This window comes from Tursiops truncatus, chromosome 13 (assembly GCF_011762595.2).
Source record: "Tursiops truncatus isolate mTurTru1 chromosome 13, mTurTru1.mat.Y, whole genome shotgun sequence".
NCBI lineage: Eukaryota > Metazoa > Chordata > Mammalia > Artiodactyla > Delphinidae > Tursiops > Tursiops truncatus.
In genome coordinates this window covers 48557151-48574171 of record NC_047046.1, presented here as the reverse complement: position 1 = coordinate 48574171, position 17021 = coordinate 48557151, and the positions used below count along the sequence as shown (strand labels likewise).

The 17021-nt window shown below is 36.1% G+C and overlaps 1 protein-coding gene across 4 annotated transcripts in view; it reads left to right on the top strand.

The window, feature by feature from the left end:
* Positions 1 to 17021, top strand: part of NOL4 (nucleolar protein 4) — a 296639-nt gene that overhangs the window by 35060 nt on the left and 244558 nt on the right. The gene's annotated exons all lie outside the window — the stretch shown is intronic.

Below are 17021 nucleotides of genomic sequence, written 5' to 3'. Positions count from 1 at the left end.
GGTTATATTATCCGCTTCATTATCTTTAGATTCAAGTATCAATACTTGGTTTAAAACTGCAAATACTGGTTATAAAATCCAGGCTTGCCCATGTTTTGCTGTCTGAACTTAAAATGAGTTCTATCAATGTAGTTTGGGTTTCTGTGATGTCTTCTGGCTTTGGTTTCTTGGGCCATTATTCTCCTGACTGAATTAAGAGTTTAAAAATGGTCAAAAGATTAATTTGGATGTTTTAATTTTACTAAAAGACAAAGTTTTTGCCAAAAACAATTGCTATAAAAGGACAGTTTTACCATAGGGATTTTGCTGGGTAAGAAGATTTTTGCTGCGATTTTGAGCTATTTTATTCAGCTGTAAAGGAAGGACAGATGGTGATCTTTTATTCCTGGGTCCATTGAAGATTCCTGAGTCATCCTACTCTTCTTGATAGAACAGTTAAAGTAGAGAAAACTGGACGTGTAGAGAAAGTAGACTTAGCAGTTAACACTTTAGGTCTAATATATCCAGAGATCTTTTAAAACTATCCTTGTAGATTTTTGTCTTTATAAATATAAAATTATGTATGTAAATATAAAATTATGTATGCAAGTAAATGTACCTTACTTGGGTAATTGTGGATGAAAATTCAGGGTTACAAATAGAAGGAAATTGTCCAGTTTTATTCAAAATTAGTTTATTATTCCTGTAATTAGCAAGTTTAAATGAGCTTTCTGGCTGTGTATTTTTGTGCCTACATCTGTTGAGAACAAAAAAAGATCTTTCCTTGCTTTCTCTGACACTTGCTGTTAAAAACTGGTTACAAAAGATTGCTGCATTTCTAGCTGCTGTTTGTGTTCTTATGTTGTCATATTAGAAATCCCTAATTTTAAGCATACAAAAAGTCTTTAAAAAGGCAAGGGGGCTTTTGTTCCCACTTCAGATGCGTCTAAAAGATGTTGGTGTCCTTGTTGGCATGAGTTACGAGGAAGAAGCAGTACACTGATCATCAGCGATTTTAAAATCATATATTATTCACTACATAATAAAATAGCTATTGCAATAGAAATGACATTTATTTGGGAAATTTTTAAGAATGTAGTTCTTCTGGTGTGGGTATAAATTACTTTTTTTCTTCTAAAATATTAGTAGATCTTCAGATTTTAAGTTTTAATGGAAAATGTGTAGCACCAGGATGATGGAATAACTCCCTCCCTCTCTCTCTCTATATGTGTGTGTGTGTGTATATATATATATATATATATATATATATATATAAAACACTGTAACTATGTAACTATATAAAAATAATAACTATATAACTGTATATAACTAATAACTATATATATATATCACACCCTATTAATATTTATCCATGTATTTTGCCTGTTTATACCATCATCTTTTTTATTCCCTAATTTTTTAGGACCATAAATAATAAGAGGATATCTCTTATGACAGAAATTCTTTGTTTTCTTGATTGATTTGTTTATGGTGGATCTTTGGCTAGGGGACAGCTGATGTGATATAAATCTATATCAATACAATGCAGTGGAATAATGTCAAATATTGCTTCCTCTTAGGAGAAAGCACTTTCTCATCATACACTGATGTATGCCTCAAGGTTAAGGACTTACCTAGTTGTTCCTTCTCCAACCTAAGCCTAAGCCTTCCCTTACATGTTCAGTGACTTCTCTTCACACTTCTCCTTGAGAAGGAAAGTCTAGGAAACACTGCTCAATCAACTTTCTGAGATTGTGGAAATGTTCTCTATTTGCACTGTCCAGTACCGATAGTCACTATGGCTATTGAGTACTTCACATCTGACTAGTACATGGAGAGACTAATTTTGATTTTATTTGACTTAATTTTAATTAATGTTGATTTCTATTTCAATAGCCACGTGTGGCGGGTGGCTACTTTATTGGACAGTGTAGTCTAGAGCATTATTTTATTTTGACTTGGCAGTTAAATTCCTTTCTCTGCAGCCTTGGATTAGATGTGTCTGAAGTCTTTGGAGAAATTGTAAGAGAAATTCATATTGTAAGAGAAATTCATTTTTTAACACCTGAAACTCCAGTTTAATATTCATAAAATATGAACAATATAAACTTTTGAAGGTTGAATTTAAATGTTCTATTTTCATTAACACTAAGTGATTACTGTTAAGATATTATTGTAAAGAAATTGAAATAGCATATTGTGATTTTTTAGGAATCCTTCCTACTAATTATAACACAAGTAAGTATAACAATGTGTTATTGGACGCATATTTCTATAAAATAGAAAAAACTTTTTCAGTGTTCATCTCACTATGGTTATAAAAGATCTGAAATCTATTCAATACCAAGGGAAAGAAAGAATATAAAATATAGATCATTTCGGAAATATAATTATCTTATGCATATTGGGGAAAGGGAGGAAAAGAATGGAAATATCTTGCCACCAGGCTAGATAATTAGGTAAGGGTGAAGAAGACACAAACCAGAATGAGGAATTTGGTAAACAGAAAAATGTGTCAATTGATGTATAATATTCAACTTCTTTCGCTTATTTTAACTGTATAATGCTCCCCTAACTCAATGAAAATATGAAGATAGAAAATGCACAGAAACTTTGAATCTTTGCATAGGAAGCATTTTACCCTCATTTAAAGAAATTGAAATCTAATTTACATATAACATCATATTATTTTCAGATACACAACATAACAATTTGAAATTATCACCGCAATAATTCTAGTTAACATCCATCACCACATATAGTTACAATTGTTTTTTCTTGTAATGAGAACTTTTAAGATCTACTCTCTAACTTTCAAATATGCAATACTGTCTTATTAACTCTATGCTGTACAATGTAGCCCTAGGACTTATTTATTTTATAACTGGAAGTTTTTACCTTTTGACCACCTCACCCATTTTTTGAGTAAAATATATTATGCTATTTAAAACTGTTTTGCAGTCTTAAAATAATGCCTTTACTTTAAAATCATTTAAAGATTGTATAATTATTTGAGTTACTCATGAAAGCGTGAGTTCCTTTAAGCTGCGGTGGAATATAAGGGGCTTACTGTGAAAGAGGCTCTGCTCTATAGTGGCTGGGGTCGATGGAATTCCAAAAAGCGCTCCTGGTTCAAAAAGCTTAAAGGTGCTCTGTACTCGAATGTTCATCAGTTTGTAAGTGTTCTTGTTCTGCCATCCATTTCGATGGATTATAAGTAGGAATACTGTCACTTAAGACTTCTGTCTTCCAATCTCAGATCCTAGAAATTTGTGGAAACATGGATTAGCTCAAAATAGTATTCTTTTTTCTTAATCAATTATTTATTCTGAATTTGTACAGTCTAAAAACAGCTGATTTATTTTTTGTTGTTGTCTTAGGTTGTTTATTAAAAGATGTCTGGCAAAAGTGTCAGATTTAGAAACAAAGATACAGTGCAAAATAAATATTCAACTTCTTCTGATAGAGAAATACTTTTCTAAGAACCATTTTAATTGCTTTTCTGAGTTAATAGCATACTGTATACTGTTGATATTTTTTTATAAGGGAATATATGTGCTTTTTTAAATATCTATATATTTTAAATTTATTTTATTTATTTTTGGCTGTGTTGGGTCTTCGTTGCTGTGTGCGGGCTTTCTCTAGTTGCAGCGAGCGAGGGCTACCCTTCGTTGCGGTGCATGGGCTTCTCATTGCGGTGGCTTCTCTTGTTGTGGAACACGGGCTCTAGGTGCATGGGCTTCCGTAGTTGTGGCACGTGGGCTCAGTAGTTGTGGCTCACAGGCTCTAAAGTGCAGGCTCAGTAGTTGTGGCACACAAGTTTAGCTGCTTCGCGGCATGTGGGATCTTCCTGGACCAGGGCTCGAATTCGTGTCCCCTGCATTGGCAGGTGGATTCTTAACCACTGCGCCACCAGGGAAGCCCCTATGTGTGCTTTCTGAAACTCAAAAAATATTATTAGGTTATTACCAGCAAACGATTTCTGTATTTTTAAGTCACAACAAATTGTATTTTCCCTTTTGCCAATTTTTTTAAGATTATAGGAACACAAAAGGAAGTCGAAACCTTCAACTCTTTGCACATCAGCTGAATCAGCTTTAAAAGTAAGGGACTGCAATAGAAAAAAAAAGTATACATTTCTCTTTGGCCCTCATTTTGTTTTGTTTTGGTTGTGACATTACAGGATATATATCCCTTAGGAGAATGTGTTGAATTTGCCTTGTCTCTCGACTCAATGAAGTTATGTAGATATATTTTTTAACATAATTTTGTTTTGCAATATTTGGTATTTCAGTAATGTATCAAACAATGACTTGTTTGTACATTGAAAATTAACAATGTTCCATGTGCCAAGCAAAGCATTGTAATGTCTAGAAACAACAAAAATGGAGAAAGACTTGAGAGTTAAGACTTCTCTTAAAGCATTCATCAACATTTACTTGAATTTCTACCCATGATGGACTTGTAAATAATGTATTTAAGGCAACTTTTTCATTCAAAGATGTATTTGATAATTCTAATATCATTTAGAAATGCATAGCTCATTTGCCAGAATTTGAAAATCTCCCTCTTTCTGTATAATGTTTGTATTCTAGAAATGTTTTGATATGCTTCAATTGGTTAGGCCATTTTTGATAAACAGGAAAAAATGAATTGGAATATATTGGCTAATGTGCATACAAATATTAGAATACTGTGTGTGTATATATAATCATATATATATGTCTTACAATAATGCTTAATTATAATAGACTTAGAAGAACTTTAGGTCTTACTTCACTGCTAAGAGCAGGTAAATTTTTTACATAAATATCAGTTTAGTGAAAATTAAGTAATAATTCATATAAGCTATTAATATATTATAGGTAATTAAATATAGCCATGCCTCATTTTATTGCTCTTCAGTTTATTGTGCTTTGCAGATTTTTTTTTTTTTTTTTTTTTTACAAATTGAAGGTTTGTGGCAACCATGTGTTGAGCAAGTCTATCAGTGCCAATTTTCCAATAGCATTTGCTCACTTTGTGTCTCTGTCACATTTTGGTAATTCTTGTAATATTTCAAACCTTTTTATTATTATTATATTTGTTATAGTGATATGCAGTCAGTGATCTTTGATGCAAAAGCTCAGTGATCAATGATATTACTATTGCAAAAAGATTGACTAATCATAGGCTCAGATGACAGTTAACATTTTTTAGCAATGAAGTATTTTTAAGTTAAGGTATGTACATTGTTTTTTGAGATGTAATGCTATTGCATACTTAATTGACTGCAGTATCGTGTAAACATAACTTTTATATGCACTGGGAAACCAAAAATTTTATATGACTTGCTTTATTACAGTATTCATTTTTACTGTGGTGGTCTAGAACCGAACCTGCATTATCTCCGAGTAGTAGGTAAATATTTTGAATTCTAATGTCCAAACATGAACATGATGTATTGGGTTGAACCATATGAACTTGCCATATTGACTGAACCTAATAGTTTAAGCTCTAGAATAACTTAAAATAAAATAGAACATGAAAATTATGAAAGCAAAATGTTTCTGAAATTGGAATATATTTCAAAATATATTGTTTCAGAGCAGTGATGCATACACATGTACAGCAAATATCGTGTATCTTGACTAGTACACTTTTAAGATGACCATAGTCTTGTTTTGAGTGTAAACATGGAAGGGAGTAAATTTAAAAATAGCAATTTAGTTGGGAGGTAAATAACTGGGTAAAGTGATATTGTAGTGGCCATTGCACTTTTTTTTCTGTCCTTGTTTAGATTATATGCTGAGCTGACAGCATAGACTCCTACCTGGGGAACTTACTTTAAAAATACAGATCTAGGGGACCCACCTCAGTGGGATGACTAAGGTGTGGGGAAAAGGGTGGTGCTGATGTTCCAGACTATACTTTTGAAGATACTCCTCACATTTCTACCTGGCAGTTGTGGAATGTGAAGATGACAACAGATTTGAGTCAGGTGGGTGTAGTTCAGATGCTCAAATGCTGTTTTTGGTCAGTGGTACCTTCTGAGTCACTTTCTGAGTGAGGACTGTGCAAGTTTCTATGGGTTTCAGTTAACATTGTTTTCTTCATTATGAAAGTTGCTGCATACTGCATTTTTTATTACTTTTGAAAACATCCTTCTACTAGTCTATTATGTTTTATAGTCTGTTTGCAGTCTGATCTATCTGAATATTGTACATCTTGGACTTAAGAAAACACATACACACAATACTTTTTTACTTCTCTGTGTATGTGTTAATACAATTTTAGTAAAAATATGTTTGTGACTAAAACTGCATCTAATTTAGCTGAATAGAATAGTTTCTGGTAATTATTAAAGTATACAAACCAGCAATAAAACAACTACTATTTGCCATTTAATTTAGTTGGAAAATCTAATAAAACATGTTTTTAATAAAAATGATGTAAAACAGTATACATAATAGAAAATTAAATTTAGTAATTAATTTTTAATGATGGTGAGTTTTAAGTAGAAAAGCTATTAAAATTTGTTCAGACTGAACACCAAATTCCCTACTGAGGTTGTGTTGTCTTGTGTAAGTCATTTTCTTTGTTCTACAACTTTATTTTCTTTTAACTGTTTCTAATTGTTTAGGAAACTTTGCATAAAGCAAAAATGGTCAAAAGAGTGTTGATTTATTTTCTTTTTACGTAAGTGTAATAAAGTTTTTGACTTCCAAATTTCAGTTTATTCTTAACACTGCTACTGTTCTCAATTTTTAAACTGAATACACTTATGGACTTAAAATACATGAAAATGTTACAGTGCTGCTGTTTTTTCTTAGAACAAGTTGTTCTAATGCCTGATTAAAAAGTAATTCTCATGGTAAATTTATTGAATTAATTATTCTGGGTTGAGGTAGTTAAGCTGATGAAGCTTTTTTTTTTTTTTTTTCTTTTTTTTTTTTTTTTAACATCTTTATTGGGGTATAATTGCTTTACAATGGTGTGTTAGTTTCTGCTTTATAACAAAGTGAATCAGTCATACATAAACATATGTTCCCATATGTCTTCCCTGTTGCGTCTCCCTCCCTCCCACCCTCCCCATCCCACCCCTCCAGGCTGTCACAAAGCACCGAGCCAATATCCCTGTGCCATGCGGCTGCTTCCCACTAGCTATCTACCTTACTGCGTTTGTTACTATGTATATGCCCATGACTCTCTCTCGCCCTGTCACAGCTCACCCTTCCCCCTCCCCATAACCTCAAGTCCGTTCTCTAAGAGGTCTGCGTCTTTATTCCTGCTTTACCCCTAGGTTCTTCATGACATTTTTTTCTTAAATTCCATATATATGTGTTAGCATACGGTATTTGTCTTTTTCTTTCTGACTTACTTCACTCTGTATGACAGACTCTAGGTCTATCCACCTCATTACAAATAGCTCAATTTCGTTTCTTTTTATGGCTGAGTAATATTCCATTGTATATATGTGCCACATCTTCTTTATCCATTCATCCGATGACGGGCACTTAGATTGTTTCCATCTCCGGGCTATTGTAAATAGAGCTGCAATGAACATTTTGGTACATGACTCTTTTTGAATTTTGGTTTTCTCAGGGTATATGCCCAGTAGTGGGATTGCTGGGTCATATGGTAGTTCTATTTGTAGTTTTTTAAGGAACCTCCATACTGTTCTCCATAGTGGCTGAACCAATTCACATTCCCACCAGCAGTGCAAGAGTGTTCCCTTTTCTCCACACCCTCTCCAGCATTTATTGTTTCTAGATTTTTTGATGATGGCCATTCTGACTGGTGTGAGATGATATCTCATTGTAGTTTTGATTTGCATTTCTCTAATGATTAATGATGTTGAGCATTCTTTCATGTGTTTGTTGGCAGTCTGTATATCTTCTTTGGAGAAATGTCTATTTAGGTCTTCTGCCCATTTTTGGATTGGGTTGTTTGTTTTCTTGTTATTGAGCTGCATGAGCTGCTTGTAAATTTTGGAGATTAATCCTTTGTCGGTTGCTTCATTTGCAAATATTTTCTCCCATTCTGAGGGTTGTCTTTTGGTCTTGTTTATGGTTTCCTTTGCTGTGCAAAAGCTTTGAAGTTTCATTAGGTCCCATTTGTTTATTTTTGTTTTTATTTCCATTACTCTAGGAGGTGGGTCAGAAAGGATCTTGCTTTGATTTATGTCATAGAGTGTTCTGCCTATGTTTTCCTCTAAGAGTTTGATAGTTTCTGGCCTTACATTTAGGTCTTTAATCCATTTTGAGCTTATTTTTGTGTATGGTGTTAGGGAGTGATCTAATCTCATACTTTTACATGTACCTGTCCAGTTTTCCCAGCACCACTTATTGAAGAGGCTGTCCTTTCTCCATTGTACATTACTGCCACCTTTATCAAAGATAAGGTGTCCATATGTGCATGGGTTTACCTCTGGGCTTTCTATCCTGTTCCATTGATCTATCTTTCTGTTTTTGTGCCAGTACCATACCGTCTTGATGACTGTAGCTTTGTAGTATAGTCTGAAGTCAGGGAGCCTGATTCCTCCAGTTCCTTCTTTCATTCTCAAGATTGCTTTGGCTATTCGGGGTCTTTTGTGTTTCCATACAAATTGTGAAATTTTTTGTTCTAGTTCTGTGAAAAATGCCAGTGGTAGTTTGATAGGGATTGCATTGAATCTATAGATTGCTTTGGGTAGTAGAGTCATTTTCACAATGTTGATTCTTCCAATCCAAGAACATGGTATATCTCTCCATCGATTTATATCATCTTTAATTTCTTTCATCAGTGTCTTATAATTTTCTGCATACAGGTCTTTTGTCTCCTTAGGTAGGTTTATTCCTAGATATTTTATTCTTTTTGTTGCAATGGTAAATGGGAGTGTTTTCTTGATTTCACTTTCAGATTTTTCATCATTAGTATATAGGAATGCCAGAGATTTCTGTGCATTAATTTTGTATCCTGCCACTTTACCAAATTCATTGATTAGCTCTAGTAGTTTTCTGGTAGCATCTTTAGAGTTCTCTATGTATAGGATCATGTCATCTGCAAACAGTGACAGCTTTACTTCTTCTTTTCCAATTTGGATTCCTTTTATTTCCTTTTCTTCTCTGATTGCTGTGGCTAAAACTTCCAAAACAATGTTGAATAATAGTGGTGAGAGTGGGCAACCTTGTCTTGTTCCTGATCTTAGTGGAAATGCTTTCAGTTTTTCACCATTGAGGATGATGTTTGCTGTGGGCTTGTCATATATGGCCTTTATTATGTTGAGGAAAGTTCCCTCTATGCCTACTTTCTGCAGGGTTTTTATCATAAATGGGTGTTGAATTTTGTCAAAAGCTTTCTCTGCATCTATTGAGATGATCATATGGTTTTTCTCCTTCAATTTGTTAATATGGTTTATCACATTGATAGATTTGCGTATATTGAAGAATCCTTGCATTCCTGGAATAAACCCCACTTGATCATGGTGTATGATCCTTTTAATGTGCTGTTGGATTCTGTTTGCTAGTATTTTGTTGAGGATTTTTGCATCTATGTTCATCAGTGATATTGGCCTGTAGTTTTCTTTCTTTGTGACATCCTTGTCTGGTTTTGGTATCAAGGTGATGGTGGCCTCGTAGAAGGAGTTAGGGAGTGGTCCTCCCTCTGCTATATTTTGGAAGAGTTTGAGAAGGATAGGTGTTAGCTCTTCTCTAAATGTTTGATAGAATTCGCCTGTGAAGCCATCTGGTCCTGGGCTTTTCTTTGTTGGAAGATTTTTAATCACAGTTTCAATTTCAGTGCTTGTGATTGGTCTGTTCATATTTTCTATTTCTTCCTGATTCAGTCTTGGCAGGTTTGATGAAGCTTTTAGAGAGCTTTCTCTTCATTGCAGTTGCTCTACAAGTAATTATATCATAATTTGCAGAAATATAAAGTATTATTATAAGCTAAATAAAGAAAATTGATGATTAATTATAAAGAATGTTACTATGAATTAGAGGAAATTTTGTTTGCTAGATTTTTTTGTAATATGTATGCCTGTGTTTGCGTGTGTGTGTGTGTGTGTGTGTGTGTGTGTGTGTATGTGTGTCTTGGTGTTTGTATATTTAATCATTTGAAATTGCTTTTAAGTAGTAATTCTCTATTTCCAAAAGCAGAAGAAGAAATAGCAACTTGACTTACATATAAAGCATAAGTATGGAAAAAAGATGCTGAATTATGCATTTATTTAGTATACTTTTGTGGGGAATGTTATTTTCTTCTTGCATTTAGCATCATATTATTTGGAAGTTTACTTTTCTCTTAGGTTACAATTCTGCTTTTTGATTCTTGTATTATGTAAGTGATTTTTCATATAAGTGAGTGCTTGATAGAAATTTAGCTTATTGATTTCAGTCTGAAGTTTGCACACCCCAGAGACCAATCCAATCTTAGCTAGGTCCTGGATCTCTGGAAAATCAGGGGAAACTGACTTGGTTCCAGGCTTGCCTTGGAGAGTCTAATCTGATCATTAAAGGATGTCAAATTAATTTGGAATTTTACTTCTGGGTTTTAGTTCTTTGTTTTCAAGCATTGCTCTTGTGGTTTGTCATTTTCTTCATGGTAGTGATTGTTGGTTCATGAATGTGTTGACCTAAAACAAATAGATTGCCAGACAAATAGATTGCCAGGTATTTCTCCAGGAAAGATGGGTTTATTCCTGATTAGCAGAGAATTGCAATTTGGGGTCTGCAATCATGGTGAGACATACAAAGTAGCAATAAGTCCCCTAGTGGCAAGGGAGGGAGAATGTTTTTATAGAGGGGAAAACAAAGTTGGGAGGGTTATAATAAACAGAGTCCATGGCTTTTCATTGGCTGAGTCCTTCCAAGGAAAGAAGTGAGGTATTTCTTCTTCCATTTGGGTTCTGTTGTCATTGCAGGGCATGAGAGTTCCCCCTTTTGTTCTCCCAAATCTATTTAATTGAAGTTTCTATTTATTTTTTTCATGTCCCCCTTTTGAACAAGTTCTTTCTCTGAACGCATCGCTGATCAAGCATAAAGTTTTCTAGTTTTAGCGGCTTTTTGTCCCTCAGTTCTAAGAAGGACCTTTCCTAGGAGTAATGTTTCATGTCAGAAGGAAAGTGCACAGTTTAGAAAACTATTGAGGTCACATTTGAATAATGAGGAGTGGTAGTAGGGGGAACTCTCAGGCACATTTTATCTAAGGTCCATATGTTATCAAGATCATAGACATCAGATATCATCTGAAGTGTTATGTCACCATCAAAGGTTTGGTCCAGATAACCTTCCAACAGACCTGGTCCTGATATCTTAGGAAAGTTATTCTATCAAATGTCACCTGCTTCAATTCCAGGAAATCTTTATTTTCATGTCACCAGATGATGTGTAGGTCCATTCAGGGTTCAGTGCTTTCTGTAGGTGTGTCATTTGAATCTAAGAATCTATTTCTGGGAATTTGGTGAGACAGGAGTTAGTTAGAAGTACCTGATAGGGACATCTCTCTCGAATTTGAGGAGTTCTTCAGGAGGTGTTTTTTTTCCAGTAGATGAAATCTCCAGGTTACAAGGTGCAATGCATAAGGTCTTCACCTCCTGATAGCACACTGTGAAAAGGTTGCTCCAGAGGAGTTTCCTGTAGATCATCTCGAGGAGTCAGGAGGTGATTCATCAGTGCTAAGCAGTTGTGAGGGACTTCATCAGTGACAGAGGGGAGGCAAGTAGTAGGGTTAAGGTTGCTACAATGTAAAAGAGTTATGTGAAGAGCAGTTAATAAAAGGACTTCATAGGAGGTGAGGTGGCTGAATGAGAAATGATGAGTGTGATGAGAATTCAGGAGCGGTACAAAAATAGTACAAAAATGCATGAAGTACAGAAATGGTGAAAAGAAGTCCCACAACAATTTTCTTAATGGTCTTAACCAAATGAACAGTGGTGGTAATGGCTCTAAGACAAGGGGAGTAGCCCTGTGTGGCAGGGCCCAGTTGCTGATTGAAATACCCTATTGGGTGGATGGTGGTCTCTATGTTTTGGGGCAAGTGCTCCAAGGGCATTTCCTTCCTTTTCATGTACAAAACGAACAAAGGTCATCTGATAATAGGTTCATCAAACTCTCCTTTAACGGCTGTGCCATTCAGTTACTCCCATAGAATTGGGTCAGGGTTGTTGTTCTTTAGTAAAACGTGTGGAGGTTTGGCCATAAGAGAGAAATTTGGAATCCAATTTCAGCAATAACTAACTGGCCGGAGAAAGCCTTGCAGCTGGCACTGAGCTTTGGGTTCAGGGAAGTTTAGGACAACTTGAAGCCTGTCTGCATCTAGGTGTAGCCCTTGTTCTGATATCAGATGCCATATTGAACCTGGGTTTGGAAAAAATGCAATTGTTTTGGCAACTTATGTCCCTTTAAGGCTAAAAGCTTTAGCACGTGGATGTAGTCTTCCTGTGAGGAGGCTTGAGAATGAGAGCAAAGAAGCGAATCGTACACATTTTGCAACAAAATAGAACCTCTAGAGAACTTTATATCATCCAGATCAGCCTTCAGGATTTGCAAGAAATAAGAAGGACTCTCAGTAAAACCCTGAGGCATTACTGCCCAGGTGAATTGTTTTTCTTCCCAAGTGAAGGCAAAAAGGTATTGACCAGCTTCATCAATAGTTGAATACTAAACAATGCACTGTATAAATCAATTACAGTAAAGAATTTACTTCTTGTAGGAATGAATAGGTATTAGTAACCTATGAGGATTAGGAACAACAGAATGTAGAGGGTTAACAGTATCGTTTATTGCTTAGAGGTCCTAGATACACCTTCACCCTCAGCCCTTAGGTTTTCGCACCAGTAGAATAGTAGCACCAGGGGCTACTACAAGAGATAATGAGGCCTTAAGCCTTGAAATCTTCTATTATGGGTTTTATGCCTTGAAGGGCTGCTTTACTTATAGGGTATGGATTGATTCTGGGAAGAGGTTTTGAGGGATCTATTTGAATTTTGATGGGAGGTGTGCTGTGAATTTTGCCAGTATCATTTGGAGATTTTTCCTATAAGGAGTATGGTAGCTAATTCAATGGGAACAAAGAGTGTTTCCAGAATCAGCTCTGGAAACAAATGAAATACGCCCAAGTGGTATTTAATTCACCTGGTTGGTTACTTGATGACTACTGTGAAATTCTAGAATGATTTACCCCTTTTGGGAGAAAAAATAATCCCAGCATGATACTTCCCTAAGAATTCCCAGCCTAATAAATGTATAGGGACTGAGGAACTAAAGGGGAAAAAAAGGATGTATATTTCTCAAAGGGCCTAAACAAAAGGGAGTAGGTTCAGAGACAGCTTCATTAGAGATCCCCACTAGAACTGTTCCAGTATTCTGAGACAGGGGCTGCTTTATAGCAGTGTGTTTGAGTACGAAGAATGTGGCTCCAGTGTCAGGATTGGAAGAAATTCATCTTGAATCTGGAAAAATCTTTCTCCAGGCCAATTAAGAGGGAGGATTGGGAAGATCCCTATAGTTCTTTGGAGGCTTGTCATTGAGAGACAGCAGGACGTTAGAAAAACTGGTTAGAAAGCACCTAAAGTGCCTAAGTTTATAACAGTCTCTTTTCTAATGTCCTGGCTCTTTGAAATGATAGCAGAAACTAAGAGGGTTTTGGTTTCGCTTAGGAGTCTTCGTTTGCTGGATGTGAAGATTAAGAATTTTGGTGGTGTTCCTTTTAGGTGACTTATCTAGGGTGTGAGAGAGCTGCTTTGCTAGATTAATTGAATCCAGGGTGGACATAGCTTCCCATTCCATCCTGTCCTTTTTACTAGCAGGAAAGGTCCTGGTTCAGCCCTTTAATAAGCACAGAGTTAAAAGCTACCCGGAAGGAACCAACATCTGAAAGAAGACCAGAATTTTCTTTAAAAATAATCTGACGTCAATTGTGAAGTCATGAACAGGTTCATCGGATTTTTGTTTGCAGGCCTGAATCTTGTTCCAATCAAGATTTGGAAAAGCCCTGCGAATTGCCTGATGAAGTTGCCTAACAATTGTTCAAGCCTGATCCTATATAAGTTAGCAGGCTGGTCTCCCTATTTTAATTCCAGAGACCTTTCAGGATTTTCCCAATTAGTGGTTTTCATCCAGTGCTGGGCCTGGCCTTTACCAACAGGCTTACGATCTACTGATACAAATCTGAGAACCCAGGTTGGTAAGTTTAAATGACTGTATTAAATTCCTCAGCAAGTCCGTGAAGATCTTTGGTTACTGTAGGAAAATTTTGGGCTATGGCTCGCCGTTAAGCTTTAGTCCAGGGAATATAAGAAAGGAAGGGTTTAGCCTCTGGATCCTCAGAGGGTTTAATTCTAAAGGGGCAAATCCTGGTAAGTGTAGAGAAAAAGGGAGAGGAAAGAGCTTCAGAAAGAGGGGGAAGTTAGGAGAGAGAATTGGTATGGGGGAATTGAGGGCATAGAGGAAGCATAGTTGTAGTAGGAGGGAAGGAGGAAGATGGTGCTCGAGGTGGAGTCTGACCATGAGCAACTGAGGGAGAGAGGCAAGATGGCACCAGAGGCCAAACCTGAGACAAACAATTGAAGGAAGGAGAGCCTGAGGCTTTGGGAGCCATTTTTCTTTCTTTAATCATTTGCTTGCCTCAGTTAATCTTAAAACCTTAATTTTCAGAAAGGCAATTTTAGACCCCTCATAATGTTAGAAAGCCTGAAAGTACCAATCAAAATAAGTATTCCACTCCGTTCTGGAAATTTTTGAGTTATGTAGTCCAATTCCATTTTCAGGATATTAAGTTTGGTAATTTCCAAAGTTCTCCATAATGGCCTTCGATACTCTAAATTGTCTTTGGTCAAGTTAGTCCATTTAATTATAGATGTACATGTGGAAAGACCGTGGTTTTTAAGCATAAATTTGGCCATAGTCTGGTGGGGGCACCCTCAAAATATTTAGATAACTGAGATCCCATTTCTTAGAGGTTTTTTTCTAGAGTAAAAGAACACTTTTCAAACAGCTTAAGTAACCTACAGCTTAAACACCTCAATTCAGACAGCTTCCAACTTAAACAGTTTCCAAACTGAATAGCCTTTAAGGCCTAACACCAGCTAGTCTAAGGAAACAGCACTGTCCTGGAGGAACCAAAGGCTTTCCAGCCAGTTGCCGGAGAACAGCCTCTATTCCAAAAGAATGGGCCAGCAGGATGGCTGAACTTTCACAGGTTTAGTGAAGCAGCTTCTGTTCCCAAAGGAATGGGCAGGTGGCTTCTCAGCCAGCTTTGGTTGAAACAGTCTGATCTCAAAATTAGACCGTAGCACTGAGTGAGTACTCACATACAGAACAAGGCCTTAACCAGATAGACAAAAACCGTAAAATAGATCTCAGATACAGACTGGAGAGCTTCAAACACAAAGAGGTTGTGAACTCAGATCTAGGAGAAAGATATACCTTCAAACTTCAAGGTTGGCAAGAAAACAGTGAGCAACAATGGGCTCAATTATGGATACCACACTCATTTGCCCACCAGCCCAGGAGCCTTCAGGGGTCTTCTCTGGTCTCTGTACGGCCACCAAGACGTCGACGTGAAACAAATAGACTGCCAGAAATTTCTCCAGCAAAGATGGGTTTATTCAGGAAGAGCAGAGAATTATACAATTATAATTTAGGATCTTTAGCCATGAGGAACCTCACACAAGTCCCCACATGCAAGGGAAGGAGTACTCTTTTACAGAAGGGAAAAGGGAATTTGGAGGACTATAGTAAACAAAGAGTCATGGGTTTTTGTTGGCTGAGTTCATGCCAGTAAAGAAGAGGTATCTTTCTTCTTCCCATTGGGCGCTGCTATCATTGCAGGGTATGAGAGCTCCCCTTTCTGGTCTCCCAGCTCTATTTAATTGAGGTTTCTGCTTATTAATTTTTTTACGCATGGATCCAGTGGTCAATGTTTCAGTGTCCCTGGGAGAGGCCAAAATTCTACTGGAATCAAGTAGAAGATGCTAGACCCATTAGTCCTTGAATATTGATTTTTGTTTTTGAATATTGATTTTTATCTGTCTGATAATGCATAAATAAGGTCAAGAATTCACATGACAGTGGAAAGATGTTAGAAAGTACATATCCTTTGTTAATTTATTCAAATAAAATTTGAACCTATAAATCCACGAGTCTTTACCATATTATAGAATCAGAACCACTTGAATTTTCCCAATTTGAAAGTCTTGAGCAACGAACTTTTTTTTCTAATTTTTTTTATCTCCTTTTACTATCGCTTGGCTAGCCTTTATAAGCTCTCACTGTAAAGCCAACACCATGCTGTGTTTCTTTACAAATTTCTTGTTGCTAATGTGGGTCAGCTAGCTATTATTTTTTTATAAAAGTTTTAGCCTTTAGGCAAAAATAATCTCAGTGTTGAGTAGGGCTTTGAAGCTGCTGTTGCAAGAGAGTTGTATAGAGAGATAAAGCAGTTATAAAATGGCTAAATTGACCATAAAAAAATCTTTATTTACTAGGTTTACAAAGATCATAATTGGATGGTGGGTTGATAGAAGGAAATAACAGTTGGAGGGTATTAAAGAAAGCAGTTGAAAGGATATTTCATTTTATTCATTATAAATTTATGGTGTAATGGTTTTCTTATCAGTCTCATTTTATTTGATGGGGAGCGCCTTGGGGGGCAGGAAACAGAGTGTATCTTGTGCATCCTAGCTTACTGCCTTGGAGGCCAGCACAGTGTTTGACATATAGTAGAATGTAGTTTTTGAATTGAAATGGTGTTTTGAGATTTTTTCTTCGTTTGCTTACTTCTGTAGTGAAAATGTACTCAACTCTTAGACTGAGTCTTTCTTGCCAAATATTGGACAGGAAGTTAGTTGATTTCCTTGCACATGAATGAGTAGTCACCTGTCTTTTTTTACTCCTTTCTTTGGAGTTCCTGATGCCTGTGCTGTCTGCCTTGTCTACCTCCTAAATCCTGTCAGGAGCAATGGAACAATAAAGTAACTCTGAGATCTGGAACTGAATTCATTCACAAGGCAACTCTTAATTTTAAAGCAACTCTTAATTTTAAATCTTGACACCTGATTTCTTGGCCCAGCTCTGCCAATA